The sequence below is a fragment of the Centruroides sculpturatus genome, unplaced genomic scaffold, assembly GCF_000671375.1.
Source record: "Centruroides sculpturatus isolate CEXI.00-Female unplaced genomic scaffold, Cexi_2.0 scaffold1844, whole genome shotgun sequence".
NCBI classification, from domain to species: Eukaryota; Metazoa; Arthropoda; class Arachnida; order Scorpiones; family Buthidae; genus Centruroides; species Centruroides sculpturatus.
The window spans coordinates 13,641-21,969 of NW_019385984.1; the positions used below are offsets into that span (position 1 = coordinate 13,641).

The following is an 8,329-nucleotide window of genomic DNA, read 5'->3' on the forward strand; positions in this document are numbered from 1 at the left end:
GAATAAAAATTCGAATTTAAAACGGTTCGAACATTTTAAAAATCGAAATAGAAAATCTTCCACTTTCAACCACTTTCAAGCACATATCTCCCGCACCCTTATAGCTATCGAGACGCAACCACCATAGTGCACGAATGGAGACTTGGGGCTGGTATTACATACAAACAGCATTCATGTGCGATGTGTAGTTTTGGCTAAAAAGTGAAATATAGGGACACACACGTCCATTTTTGTATATAGATATAGTTATAGATACTTCATAAGAGTAAAGCCAATGACCGGTTGTATGGCGTAGCCATAGAAACGGTCATTGTCTTTACTCTTATGAAGTAGCTGAAAACTTGGGTGAGTAGCGATTTCATCACTTGTAATCGAAATAACAAGGAAGAAGGCAATGGCAAACCACTTCCTCAACTCTTGCCAAAAAAACTACATGGACAAGGAATTTCATAATAGACATATAGTGTTGGAGTATGAGACCCTCAGGTTTAAAAGCACTCTAACTTCTACTGGGGATGAACAAGGAACTTCACTGACTAAGATTGAACATAATGACATGATTAAGTCAAAGCCGAAAGGGAGTTTAGTCATTGATGCAGTCAACCACGAAAAGAAAGTTCCAAGTTTCTTCAAACAACACATATTTGCAACGTGGAATGTGAGAAGCATGTATGCTGGAAAACTAGACATAATCAAAAGTGAAATGACAAGAATCGGGATAGAAGTGTTAGGAGTCAGTGAGCTTAAATGGATAGAAATGGAAAACTTTGATTCAAATGACTTTAGGATCTTCTATTCTGGACATGATAAATTAAGAAAAAATGGAGTGGCTCTAATTGTAAAAAAGAATTTAGTAAATTTTATTTTGGGTTATAAACCAGTTAGTGACAGAATCATAATCTTGAGGATGCAGGGAAAACCAGTCAATCTGTTAATCATTCAAGTTTATGCTCCTACTACAGAAGCAAAGAAGATGAAATTGAAGGGTTTTATGAAAAGCTTCAAGAAACAGTTAATACTTTACCAAAAAAAGGTGCACTCTTTATTCTTGGTGACTGGAATGCAAAAGTAGGAAAAGAAGAGACTCCAGGACATGTTGGAAGATATGGTCTTGGGAAGAGAAATGATGCTGGGATACGACTAGTAGAATTCTTCATTTCAAATAAACTATTTATTGCAAATACATATTTCCAAGTACATAAACGAAGACTGTATACATGGACATCACCATATGGAAATTATAAAAATCAGATTGATTATATAATAGGTAGCAAGAGATGGAGGAATGCAATCAAATCAGCATGTACCAGACCGGGTGCTGACTGTGGGACTGATCATGAACTCCTTATCTCAAAAATATCATTCCATTTGAAAGCTAAGAAAAAAAAGTGAAATAATGGGATGTTATGCTAGATATATCACCCCATCTTACATCTCAGAAATAAAAGAAGGTCTCAAAACAATTAATACATCAGGAAAGGAACCTGATGAAGTCTGGGAGTCTTTAAAAAACACCATTAAACATACTGCTGATAAATGCATAGGAAAGAAGAAGAAGGAAAATAAGAAAACGCCTTGGCTGTCAAACAAATCTTTAGAAATTGCAAACACTGGGAGACAAATGAAAATTATAGGAGATCGTCAAAAAATTAAAAAATTAACTGCAGAGTTCCAAAGACAGGCTAGGAAGGATAAAGAAGAATATTTTAATAATAAATGCAAAGAAGTTGAATTAAATAATGCAAAAGGACTTACAAGGGATCTCTTCAAAAAAATTAAAGAGGTCGTTGGAAAATTTACCCCTAGGCTTGGTATAAAAAGAATACAAGGTTTTTAATATCGTTTTCGTTAAAATAATAAATTTCAGTGTTAAATTCACATTTAATTAAGTGATACTTTCAAAGTATATACGAGATGCAGTGACGTATCTGGTATAAACTTTACTAGTAATACTAATGTATACACAACGAATTGTTATGCCATGTGCAGAAAGTATGACAAATAAAAACATAAAAATAAGAAATATAACATAAAAAACAAACAAACAGAATGATTCGAAAAATATTTCAATTCAATTACGATTTAACAAGTATATAAACTTGTTATGTCGTAAATGTACAAACAAAATGTACAAACCATGCTTAATTAAAGCACAGGATGGTGGTCCAACTGCCATACTTTTGATTAAATTATGTAATTTGGTCAATTAATTAATAGCATAGTTATAGTGTAAAATTAAATCGTTGGTATTCGTTATAATTTTACAATTTCATAATTAAACAAATAAACATTTCGTTTATTCGTTTAATTTCATAATTAAACGAATAAACGTTTATTGTGACTATGTCACAATACCAGGCGGCAATTTCTAATCATATTTTTAATTTATTTAACTTAAAATATGTGCTCTTCACCTCAAATTAGTAATGGCTTGCTACTGTACATAATACTTTTCCTTTAACGATAAAGTCGTGCTGCCCATGTATATAACACATCTGAGAAAAAAAATGTTTTGAATTGAAATAACGTGACTTTCAGTTGGCAGAGGTGAATATAGAAAGACAGATACATAAAAAGACAAACGACAGTGAAAATTTACAAATATATAATTTTTTCAAATTGCGGCTCAATAACAGAAGTTAAGATATAACAGCGACAGTACGATAATACATTACTTTTCCAACAAATATTTCTCAACGAGCAAAATCGATTTAGTGTTTCCGAAGTCATTATATTGGGGTTCGTACAATTGACAGTAATAAAACTTTATTTTCGACGTATAATTATTTCTAGTATGAAGTTAATCGTGATGTACTAATTATATTTCTAACAATAAATTATGATAATCGTTTGCTCTTTTACGTGAGATAGATAAGTCTGCTTTATCTAAGAGTGAACAAATACAATGCAGTCTATCAATTAGTTGAGTAAATATTCCTTTACATAACAAGATACGCATACTTTTCCTGATTGATGTACATATATAAAGGCATTTAAATTTCTAATTGTAGATTGATACTGGCCTTAGTACCATAATTAGTGCTTTTTCTGCTAGATTCACGTTTTAAAAATAAAAATAATCACAAGTGAAGCCTTAATTTTAAAATTTTAAAAAGGTGAACGTAAAGTGATTTTATCTCAAAAATATTCTGAGTAACTTATAAACTTTGAACACTATGTACAAAGAAAAATTATAATTTTTTGATTGCAATTATATTGTCAGTAGTAAGAAAATAAAATGAAGCATTGTCCACTGTACTTATATAATCCAATTTTCTCTTGTGTAAAAGTATTTGGAATAGATTTACTGGATTCTTGCGAATGTCTCCAGCAGAAAAACAGGACGAAAAGGAAATGTTCTCTGTTTACGTGTTTTAAATTTTATGCAAATTTCCTCGAAGTATATCTCTGGCTGAAAGCGCTCGAATTTTTTCTGCAGATTCTACGACCAGACTATTATTGCCTTCGAGTAATGAAAATTTATAAGGAACATTCGACTCTAGCTTCGTTAACTCTTCTATTTATTGCAGTGTATATTGCACTACAGTTTAGCATTGTCAAAAGGAAATCATTAGATTTGCATTACTCGAAATTTGATTACGAAGAAGAATACAAAATTGCAAATCGTATACAAATGTCATTAGTTGCAAGTTTGTCTTCGGTATTTTCGGCGTGGTTACTAATGTGCTTAATGTCCACGTTAGTACTATACACCGAGATAAAGATACAACACGGAAGCGATTTCGAAGCAATGACATGTTCTATTAATCATACAATATGGCTTCTGTATGTAGTCGGACATATCGCATCTCTCCTATTAACTTTTGGTTTATGTATATTTGTATGGTCGAAAAGATTTGCGAATTTATCTCAAAAATTACAAGAGACAAACATTCGAATGAGATTGTTGAAAACGCAATTACAAATCATTATGGAAAAACACACAGAACTGTGGGAAGTTTATCAAATGATCAACGAAATTTTTTATTGGCTGATTCCTATAATTTATACTCATTTCCTTTATATTACCTGCTTCTACACTTATGGAACAATATTTGGGCATATGAAATTCAACATTCGAATATTTACTGGAATTTGTTCTTTAATGTTCGGTTTCGGACTTATTCTTGTAGCTCGGTTATTATCAAATGCAGTGAGATTGGTAAGTATTTTAAATAATATTTTGAAATATAGAAAAAGTAGCATGTAATTAATGACTTAAAAATCGTTTAACATTTTTTAGTATTTTGTTAATACAGAAGCCCAAATTCATAAGAAATTCGTAATAAATATTGTTAGATTGCAACTGTGCTTTTGGAATAAATTTTAAAGCTGTTTTTAATTATTTATGTAAATTATAATTGGGTGTAATGTGAACATGAGCAAAGAAGTAGAAGCCGCATGAAAGCAATCAACGTCAGTAAGTGCAGACGTTGTAATAATACATCACAACATTTAATATTTTATAGTAGCAAAGTAATTTGAGAAACATAAGGTAAAACTTTTTGTTTATCAACTATAGGGACGGGTGTTCAAGCAGCCTTTTCGTATTTAATTGCGAACGAAAGGATTGCATTGTCCATTAGAATTACAATAATCAGCATATTTCGGAATTTGCAAAAATTTACCAGTCAAAGAAATAAGAAAAACAACTGCTTTCTTAATTCGAAAAAAAAATGTTTTACGAGTTGCGAAGCTTTCCACACAAAATCGTTTAAATATGTTTCGTAAAAGTACAGTAGAGCGTCGTTTATTCAAATCAATTGGGGACTAAGGTCGTTCAAATAACTTATTTTTCGGATAACCGATTATACAAAAAAATATGTTAATTTATCACATGTTGAAATTTTTCTCCGTTGCGTGTCGCTTCGCGTTGAATTTTCGTCGATGGTAAGCATAATGCAAACTTTTTAAAATAACAATCGTGGCTATTGTATCCTTAAAAATTATTTTTTTTTACTTTGTACAAACAAAATAAATATATTAAAAAAATATAAAAACAAAAACAATATACTTTAGAAGTTGATTTATTATCAAAAACGTTCGATTCAGCACTACACACAGTCCTCAGAAAAATGCCACACAAAAGTGCCAGTGCTGCCAGCTAAAACACACACACCAACAAAAAGAATATTGGAGTAGCCCAAGATATAACCAAAGATTGCAGCGACACAGCACTAGCGAAAATTTAAAATTGTTGACTGAATTTTTGGATAACCGACGTTTCAGATAAACGGACTTTCGGATAAACGACGCTCTTCGGTAATGTGTTTTTACTGAAAGCTTACATTTGATAAATTATTTACAATAATTTCTTATGACGAAAATTTCTTAAACACCTTTTAAAATTCGCATGATATAGTAAATGTGTTCATTATTTCATGATTGATTACCTTAAAATTTTAGATCTACGACGATTTCAGCTCTATTGTAAAATTATGTTCTGCTGATTTGTCCTTACAATTCAAATTCAAGGTGACCTTATACACTTTATTAGTATTTTATGGTAGGAGTAAAATCATACGAAGTTTATAATAATATTTCATTCTTCTGCACAGATAACTGATTTCATGAAACGATTTAAGGGTCTGTCTATGGGAATCTCTGTTGCCGATTTCTTCTTTATAAAGAGAAACTTTTTGATAAGAGTAAGTAGATTTACTATAATTGTTTTATAGATTTTCACTAAATAACTTTTTTGTTGTTGTAGGTGGTGAGTGCATTGTATTCCATTTTCTCTTCTTTGGTACAATTGAGTGGAGTGATGGCGAAAAACAAGAAATGTTCAAGCAGCCTTTCTGTATTTAATAACACTAATTATTAGTTCTTATTTATGGGTTACCAAACTTTTAGAATAGTTTTCACAAGGTACCGCATTTTCAAACATTCCAGGCTATTTAGAATTTTGTCGATCAGTGAGTGGCGAGTGGATAAAATTGTGGGTTCAGGACTCTCCAACCAGCTGGCCACGAGTTTTCCGGGTTTTGTTCACATTACCAACACTGAAGTAGAGTGTAGTTTCTCATAAAGGTACTAATGGGGACATACCTTTTCGGGGGATCACCCACGTGTCACTTTGCCATTGACGAATCAAGGGCAAATGCTGGAATTTAATTTAGATGGCACTTCATATCATTATCTTCTGCACTGTAGTTGCCGAACTGTCAAGGGGAAACCCTGCTGTTCTGGGGAGCCAGGATCGAATCTGGACGGATCAAAAAATCGCCAGGAATTTTTCGGAAAATCGTCTGTCTGGATAATATGTCTGGCCTTGTCCCTCACCAACCTGCAGAACCCAAAAAGACCTAGCTAAAAAGAAGCCCTCTTAGTGCCTACAGAGCAAAAGGAGTTTAAAAATATGGATCCGTTCTGCAAATAAATCAAAGGTTTTTGGAATTTGTATTATAATAGCAGATGAGCTTAGCGTTGCTTGGACAAAAAATAACAGCAGCAAAGATTGTTTCGTACTTCTAACTCCTGTACTATATTATCTTAGGTAAGAGTTTATCACATTGAGTACCTATTTTAACACAATTTATATATCGTGTACAGTATAGGAATAAAGAATTTTTAATATATGTTAGATTGGTCATTCGGTGTGATAAACCCTTACGTTCGGTAACTTTTATAGTTATACTAGTAGCCTGGGACGCCCCTTAGTGGGCGTTATTTACAAATTTTCATGAGGCACGGTTCCTTTGACTTTTTTTGTTTCTATCAATATGCGGTACAGCTCTGTTAAAGTCCCAATGGTCAGATTTACATTCCGAATGAAGAGGTGGCGACTCCCCAAACTGTAGCTCCTGTGCGAACAATAAAGTCAAAGGAACCATACCCCTACTCGCGACCCTTCACGAGATATAAGCCCCTGAAATAATAAATTCCTATTACAAATATACTGAATTATTTATATTGTTATATTGACCAAATAATAATTTATGGGCCAAATGAATAACAATAATTTATATTGTTAATTTAAATAATAATTAAAATTGTCAATTTGAATGTTTGAAATATGACACACGGTAGGGGCACCTCCAGTGTCCGTTATCAAACGGTTACGCGGACAGACACTCGTTGAATGGGTTATATATATTGATAATCGATCTTACTCGTTTTACTGCGTGCAAAAGTTAAGTTTTTCCTTTTTTCAGAGTTAGAAAATTTTTAGATAAGTTTAAAAATATGTTCGATTTCCCGCAAAAACTCAGAAACAAAAAAAAAACAATAATGTATATAAAATAGTACAGTAGAAGCCGACTTCTTCAGAATAATCCGTAATCCTCTTCTTTTCTCCCTCCGGTAAAATTTCCACATTTTTTTTAGTATGCATTCTCGTGACTCAACTTTCAACTCCTAATCGTTTAGGGCTCTGCGCTTATTATTATCAATCCATCTGCATTATATTATAAGGTTTAGAAATAGCTGTTTGATAAATTTTACGATTAGCACATATAACATTTCGAGTGACATTCGAAAATAATTTGTTTACGGAAACAATTATACCTTGTTAAATTGCTAATTTTTAAAATTTACTTGGAACATATAAATATTTATCTTTCAAAGTAATTCACTTCCATCTGAAAACAGTAGCGAATTCAGGTGAGAGATAGAATTGTAATCTTACTTTTATTATCATTTTATGGGATCACGTACCTATTTGAGATTGGACATTCCCCGAAGAAAAGTTATGTGGTCCAGGCAAGGGTTTTGCAGTGTGGAGTTAACGAACTTCAAAAATTGTTAGTTTTCAGTAAATCGTATTCCGTAATATTTTGAAATGGTCATACTCTATTAGTATATTCGTTTCTTATAGGAAAACACGGGTCATATCTGCAAATTTTATTTCTCTTCTGTGTACTTTCAAATTACACGTTGCCACGCTTTTAGTGTTCATATTCGTGACTTCTATGTAAAGAAATTTGATGGTTGTATTTAACATTAGACGTGTAGCTGAGCTGTACTATAAAGTATAATTATATATAAAAATAAAAGTAGTCAGTGAGCCAGACGTGATTCGAACACGCAACCTTCTAATCTGGAGTCAGACGCGATACCATTGCGCCACCGGCATTTGTTTCACGCTAGTTTTTTTTTTATCATACTTGAATGACGAACCAAAATTTTGTAAATTTGTATTATTATTATCGAATATACTTAATCAAAATGAAATGTTAGCTATTTAAAAACAAAAGATTTCATCGACTTCGTTTAAAGGCTGCTATACACGTTAAGTTAATCCTTTGAAACTGCCTGACCTTGAGGAACTTCAGAATTTCCTATCGCCCACAAACGAAGAAAAAAAGCTCTTAACAGAGACGTAGCTAGG

The 8,329-nt window shown here is 32.3% G+C and overlaps 1 non-coding gene and 1 pseudogene across 1 annotated transcript; one reads left to right on the top strand and one right to left on the bottom strand.

The window, feature by feature from the left end:
* The first annotated feature begins 433 nt into the window (after positions 1-433).
* Positions 434-1,392, top strand: LOC111612935 (annotated as a pseudogene).
* Positions 1,393-8,002: 6,610 nt separating this feature from the next.
* Positions 8,003-8,074, bottom strand: Trnaw-cca. The gene has a single exon. It is a non-coding gene; the product is annotated as a tRNA-Trp (tRNA).
* Positions 8,075-8,329: the final 255 nt, after the last annotated feature.